This window comes from Artibeus jamaicensis, unplaced genomic scaffold (assembly GCF_021234435.1).
Source record: "Artibeus jamaicensis isolate MK-2021 breed Jamaican fruit bat unplaced genomic scaffold, CSHL_Jam_final contig_463, whole genome shotgun sequence".
Classification (NCBI taxonomy): domain Eukaryota; kingdom Metazoa; phylum Chordata; class Mammalia; order Chiroptera; family Phyllostomidae; genus Artibeus; species Artibeus jamaicensis.
The window spans coordinates 1,645,586-1,652,955 of NW_026521841.1; the positions used below are offsets into that span (position 1 = coordinate 1,645,586).

The 7,370-nt window shown below is 45.5% G+C and overlaps 1 long non-coding RNA gene across 2 annotated transcripts; it reads left to right on the forward strand.

The window, feature by feature from the left end:
• Positions 1–392: 392 nt before the first annotated feature.
• On the forward strand, positions 393–6,775 carry LOC119050042 (uncharacterized). 2 transcript variants are annotated; one of them, XR_008391865.1, is made up of 3 exons: positions 393–484; positions 3,028–3,149; positions 3,228–4,102. It is a non-coding gene; the product is annotated as an uncharacterized LOC119050042 (long non-coding RNA). The 2 variants fall into 2 exon arrangements; XR_008391866.1 differs by lacking the exons at positions 3,028–3,149; positions 3,228–4,102 and adding exons at positions 5,570–5,728; positions 6,574–6,775 and having other exon boundaries at positions 404–484.
• The last annotated feature ends 595 nt before the right edge of the window (positions 6,776–7,370 follow it).

Here is a 7,370-nt window from a genome sequence, read left to right on the forward strand (position 1 = left end):
CCTCGCTGCATAGCAAATGCCTCGGCTCCCGCCCCGCGTGGGGCCCTCGAATGAGACGATTTACTCCTGCTTTGCATATTAATTGATCTAAATGCCACCCGTTCTGGAAACAATTAAAGAGGCCCTTTGGCTCCGGGGGCCGCGCGTTGGCTGTGGCAGCGAAGTGGCAGGCGCCCCCTCAGGGCCTGAAGCTGGGTGGGGATCACGGGCCCCGAGGCAGGGGGCGTCAGGCACCGGCGGTGCGAGCCGGGAAGGTGGGATGCACGGGCCCCACCGACACTGGACTCGGCGCAATGTGACCTTTGTGCAGGCACCTGGCATCTGGTGCAGGCACCTGGCATTTGGTGCAGGCAAATGCCCCGCCCCTCCCCCTCGCACACCCCACCTGCCACAAACGCGCCCCCGAAGCCTTCCGGGAAGGGGCAAGGACGAGCGAGAAGCCTGGGTGGTGGGACCTGGAGCAGCAGCTGGGCCTGCAAAGACGGTAGGCTTTATATGTATTCCTTGGCTACCCTGCATGCTAAATGCGTTGTCATCTGACCCTCACTTTTCAGATGATGTTGACGGATCAGGGGTAGCAGTTTGCCTCCCACCTAGGTCACTGAAAATGCCCTTTCACTTCGCCATGCTGAAGCCAGGACAGGGCCTCTGTTGCCATGGCATTATTTTCTCAGACCTCTCTCCAACCCCTGGCCAGAAGCCATGGAGCTAAGAACGGCAGTGCTGCCAGCTGCCCAGCTGACACGCCGCCTTATAGTACCGTGGCCATCGGTCTTCTCCAGGTCCTCAGTGGAAGGAACTCAGTGAGACTCACGTTCCTTCCAACACGTGCCTGATGCTTTCTTTCTTCCCTGGTGTTTCCGCCTACAGACTGGCACTGCCACCCTCCCCTCCGCTGGGGTTTGGAAACCAAGTAATCCCCCTTGACTACCTTGCCTGACACCTGGCTCTCACCCTATACCCGCCTGCATTTTCACAAAATGCATAATGACTTCTTTCTAGTCTCACCGTCTCTGCCATCTCCCACCACGGCAAGTATCCAAACTCTCTTTGCTGTCACTCTGGCCCTGGGGTCTCTTTCCTCAGGGTGCTAGAGGCAGGCTTTGAAGAGGTAAATCAGATCCAGTTACTGTACCTCTCCAGCCCTCACCCCCAGCTCCTTCAAACCTTTCCTTTGCACTACCTGTCTTTCCATGGTCCCAAGGGCCCTGTGGGAATCAGCCTTCTTGCTGTCCTTCAGCCTCTACGAGTATACCTGAAAGTTCTTTTAGGAAAGAATATTTAAGAGGAAACCTGATGAATGAGGAGGAACCAGCCAGGTAAAGGGTCAGAGGAACAGTGTCTCAGGCAGAAGGAACAGCAAGTACAAGGGCCGTGGGGCAAAAAACCCTTGGCTGCTTCTGGGATGGCCCAAGTCAGGGCCACTGTGGCTCGATGTGCAAGGTCAGCACAGTGACAGGACAGGATCAGAGAAATGCGCAGTGGTCAGATGCCTCAGACAAAGAAGGTGGGTTTTAAGTAGGAGTGCGACCTAATCTGGTTTACATGTTCATGGGCATTATTTACCCACTTAAGTGGGTATGAGTGAGAATCTTGGGGTTTTTCCTCAGTTCCTTCTCCAGCAGCTTACCTGCTCTTTCTCCTCAGCCTTCTTCTGCTTCTCTCCCTCCCCCTCCTCCCCTCCCTCTCTTTCTCCTCCTTATTCTCCCCTACACACACACACACACACACACACACTTACATAGCCCTCCCATCTGTCTCTGAGCCCTGTGAACTCAGTCCCCCAATTCCCTTTGGCCAAGCCTCTCCTTTGGTTCCTTCTGCCATGACTTCTTGCCTGAATGACCACAACAGCCTTGAAGCCACCCCACCACTCCCTAACTGCAGCCTCATCCCCTCACCCCCACTCCAACTGAGAACCTGGACCCCATATGGCCCTATCCTTGGGGCAAAGGGCAGTAGTTCAATTGACTATTCCATGCAGGAATGAGATCCCAGGCATTTAGACATGCCAGGGGAAGTCTGAAATCCAGATTTTTATGTGAAATTTCCCAGTTTTAAAATATTACATCAAAATAAGAAATATTTAACACTGGTAGGACCAAACAATTACATGTAGCAAATCTAGTCCAGTCATTCTACAGAACCTGACAGTCAATCCATTATTCAGTCAACAACCCACAGGTTGAGACTTCTCACTATTGTCAGGCATTGCTAAACTAGAGACTGAGTAGATGACTGTCCCCATATCCTCCATGTTCTCTGGTATTTTAAGGATTTTATTATTTCATTTAAACTTTTGATTCCTGTGGAAACTATTGGTATAACATGCAAAGTGAAGATTTAAATTAATTTCTGTTATAGATGGGTAGCCTATTGTCTCAACAACAAAACTGGATCAATCCTGCTTTTAAAATGCCATCTTGACCATATAGTAACTTCCTGTATGTATTGGGTGCTATAGTTTCTAAATTATCTATATCTGCATTGTGTGTATAATAGTTGTAATTATTGGACTGTACAATAGCTTTAAAATACATGTAAATATCTGATGGGGTTATTGCTGCCCTTCATATTTCTTTTTCAAACTTTTTCTGGATAATTGTGCTTGTATATCTTTCTACATCAACTTACTCAAAGAATTAACTTGACTAGTGTAGTTCCATGAAAAATCCTGTTAGTAATTTCATTATGATTGTATTGATGTGTAGATTACTTTAGGGAGAACTGACATCCTTGTATTGAATATTTTTAGCTAAGAATGTGGTATACGTTCACATTTGTATCCTTCAGTAGTATTTAAAAAGTTCCCTTCACATAGATTTTGTACACTTTTTAAAAGTTTGTTTCTAGGTTTCTTCTGCAATGGGTATTGTATTTTAGTACTAGTCATTGTCTGTACGTTGATAAGAAGGCCATTGATAACAGAATACTAATTTTGAATTTAGTTAACTTAATCAATTATGTTAGTCATTTAAATGAGTTTTTCCGTTGATTCTCCTGAATTTTCTAACTAAATGGTCAAAGGACCTCCCGACACCTCCTCCTTTCCCATCTGACGCTCCTTCCGTTGCACTGGTGGGCGTGTCGGAAGCACAGTGACAGGACGCGGCATTTCTAGTGTCTCCACCCTGGTTCTGGATGAAAAGGTGTGTGTCAATGTGTGGTGCTAAAAACTTATTAGAAGTTTTTTTAATCAGAATAAGTAATTTTGTTAATGTTTTTAGAACATGGAGATAAAGAGAAGACCCTAGAAGCTTTCAGAGACTGAAAGAGTCACAGAATGAGCACCAAGAACCAGAATGGCACTGAACTTTTTAACACTAGCCCACAACACCACAAGACCTGCCTTCGGCATTCTAGGGGAAAATGATTTCTAACCAAGATGTGTGCATCATGCCAAACTGTCAATCAATTATCCAAAAACTGAACTCCCATATGCAGTTTCCAAGGAAGCTACTGTCATGCATATGACAACAAATGAAGGTTGTGAAACCAAGAAGGAAGATGGCCTAGGATCTAAGAAACAAGGAACCCAATGCAGAAGAGTGATGAAGGGGATTCTCAGGGCAATGGTGCAGACAAACTTAAGGACTTATGTACACACAGCCAGGTAGGAGCAGGAGGACAGAGGACTTCAGAGAAAAATAAGACCGATAGGTTCTCAGATGGGTTTGAATATATTGCTAGAAGTTTAGACCTGTTTGTGGGAAGAAATTGTAACGTTATGTCAAAAACTAATTAAATGAAAAACTGAGGTAATCACTAACCTCAGGAAAAACAAAAAACTGTAGAAGACAGCAATTATAACCATCATATAGTACTTGTTTATCTGTGTATAATGTATATGAAGTTATAATAGTATAAAAACTCAGTACTGATAGCAACTGTGATAGAACTGTATTGAAGGGAAAAGTAGTTTGTATGTGGCATCTGGTGCAGCATCCAAATTTTCTGCAGGAGGAAGCCAATAAAAAGTACCTAAAAATGAAGGTAAGGAATGATAATTAGAGATATGGAAGTAAATGTCAGAAGGAATGGCCCAAGGAGTTGAAAGTAGTTGCCTCCGAGGAGGGGCTGATTGGTAAAGTCTGCTACTTTATATTACCAGTTTCACGGTACCGTTCAGCTTTTAAATTTTTCTGCATAAATATTTTAATAAAAATAGAAATTTAGTTTAAAAATGTCCATGTGTATGTTATCTAAAGACACCTTTTGCACTGCCTCTGCTTTTAGCAAACTCGAACAGACTAAGATGTTAGTCCTGGTTCTGCAAACTACTAGCTAATATGACCCTAAGTAAGTTCTCAGTCTCTCTGAGCCTCCTTTTTATTTTTTTCATCTCGAAAGTCGAGATAATACAAGTACCTATACCATAGAATTACTGAGACGATAAAATTAGATAATGATGCCTGGGTCTGCACATAGAAGCACCCAGTAGAAGGAGATAGAAGGAGACCACCACCGTGATCAGTGTTTCAGTGTCGCTTCCTTCAGTCCCTACGGGACTGACCGTGGGAAACTCAGTTAACGTCTCTGAGCCTCATCTTTAAAACTGGAATAAAATACTTCCAGCCTCTGACCAGATAAATGGCATAATGACTGTAAAGCACCTGGCACCTGTCCCTCTAAACCTCTGATTTCTCCTTTTTAAAGTGGAATTTTTTTTAGTTTGTGTGTGTGTGTGTGTGTGTGAGAGAATGAAATGAAATGACATAGCTAAAGTCTCTAGCAGACCACCAAGGACCCATATTTTACTTAAAACAGCCAGCTACGCTTAAGGCTGACAGCTTTCTTAAATCATAAAAGTAGCCCTTAAACTTTTACAGTGCTATGTGTCAATTATATCTCAATAAAACTGAAAGAAAAAGTAATAAAAGTAAGACATACTGACTACAGAAAATTTGGAAAATTTAGAAAAGTTAAAAAAAACAGTAACTGCAATGTTTCCTGACGACATCTATTTTGTTTATATATTTGTTGTATCAGTCAACATGGGGTGGATCATGCTGCAGGGAAAACCATAGGAAAACCTCAGTGGTTTAACAGTACAAAAGTTTATTTCTGCTCAGACCCAGCTCGTCAGAGTCCGGGTGGCTAACAGTCAGGGGTGCTGTTCCCCATACGGCGGCTCCTGTGGTCTTCTGGTCCTTCCATATCAACCACACTCTCAAGGCAGCAGGGGCCTGGGGAGAGTGAACTGGGGAAGAGAGCGCCAGAAATCAAACACTGCCACCCTGAAGTGCCGGGGTTACTTTCCTCTCATTTATTGGCCAGAGCTATTCACATGGCCGTGCCTGATGTCGAGGGGTGAGGAAGTGAAATTCTTCTAAGTGCCTGGAAGTAGAGAGGAATTGGATCAGGGTGAACAGCAGTAATGTCTAGGGCACACATTACAGAACTGAGGTCTCATTGTGTACAGGTTCTGTCTGCTGCTTTTGTTTCTTACCATTGCATCATGAAGTTTTATTTGATAACATGGTAAACATGGAGATTTGATAAAAGACTATAAGTGCTATGGTGGCACAATTTCCCTCTTCCTTTTTTTTTTTTTATTCTTCTGATTTAGGGAACTGCGTGGAGGTCCAGGCCCCAGACCTTTACCATGGCACCCAATGCCTCCCCTCCCCCTCCCAGCTGAAGCAGCACAGCAGGTCCTGTCTTTCCTTCTTGGAAGAGCTTGTGTAGTTCCATGGTGTCATTTTCTCCAGAAGTAACACATTTTGAGGTGAGGCCAAGAGAACCTGCTGAACAACTGCCAGATTAACAACTCCACATGTGGGGTGCGGCTGCACAGGGCTCTGCTGGGGCCTCCTTGAGCAGACAGTTAGCCGGCAGTGTGAATGTGCAGTGTTAAAAGTGACACCAGAGTGGTGGAGGCGTCACCGTCAGCTGTTGCAAGAGATGACACCTGGGCCTGCAGGGCTGGGTGAGAGCTCAGGATCAGCAGCCCCTCCTTACTTGGGTCCCAGGATTCCAGGGGCCGGCGGGAAGGGGTCCAGGAGGCAGTGAGCTAGGCAGCCCACTGGAGGGGAGAATCTGTCCTAGACATGCAAAGTATGGACACTGAAGCTGTCAGGATGCTGAGGAAGGAACATGTTGAGGTCAAGAGGCTGGAAGCGGAAAGGGAAGGGGCCATCGAGGCAGGAAGCCCCACTCTGCAGAGGGCTGCTCAGTTCTGTTTCCTCCAACAAACTTTTGCTAGGTTCCCATTCTGACCATAGAGACAGGATAGTTGTGATTTTTCTCAAAGGACAACCTCTAAGGTTTATAACCCAGCTGTGAAAATGTTCCTGAAATACTTGAAGCATTTAAAGAGGATTGCAAAGTCCACTTTTTTATCTGGCATTGGGCTGTGTGGAGAGATGGCCAGGGTTTTAGAGGACTTTGAAGGAGTGAGGGTTTGTTAAAGGGCTCCTTCCTTCTCGGCTGCTGCCATGCACAGAAGCCCCAGACAAAAGAAGAGGAAAGAGAAAACAGGAGCAGAGAAGGCAAACAGGCAGAAAGGGGAACTATTTAATCCTCCAGCAGTTTGTGACTTGGGCACAGCAATCATGTCAATTCATTTTGCAGATGGAGAAACTGAGACCCAGATGGCCTCACCACCTTTCCCTGAAGGCAGAGTTGCAACTGGAGCTAAGATGGTCCAGCTCTCAGTATATTCTGCAGAAAGACTTGTGTGCATCTTCTTTCATGGGCTGTGGACATAAGTGTAAGATCTGACCTGTGTCCAGCATCAGCTGAGGTCTGGACAAAGGTCCATTGTAAAGTAAAATTTGAGAACATGCACTCCCTTGGGAGTGAAATAAAACAACTCACCTTTATATTTATGATTTATAAAACATTCTCCTGTTTATTATCTCATTTTCTCCTCACAACAACCCTGTGACAAACATGACTATTACCATTTTATAATTTAGGAAACTGAGGCTTCTTACTACTCACTAGGAATGGATGGAGCCCAGGGTGGCTGACCCCACTTCCAGGTACTCTTTCATCTCACCAGTCAGGCAGAACAACCCAGATGGTAGCTAATTTGCTTGCCCAGTCCCATTTCTACTTCCAATGTAATATGCCCTATAGCTGACTGGACCAGGTAGGTATAGGTTTAGAAGGAGCCACCCATCGTCTGGCCAGCAGCCAGTCAGATGCTTCTGTAAATCTGGCCTATGTCTCCACAGGAAGCCTCAGGGATCTAGGGAATGAAGGCAGATATTGGCGGCGTTCTGCATATGTGTGTTCCTGCTGTCCTCAAAACTGCCCTCATTTCTCCCTCACCCCCCACCTTCCACACCCTCGCACACCCTCAAATCCATGAGACCTGGAGACATTAAGACCTTTGCTTTCTCCACCCAAGGTTAGTAGGGTTT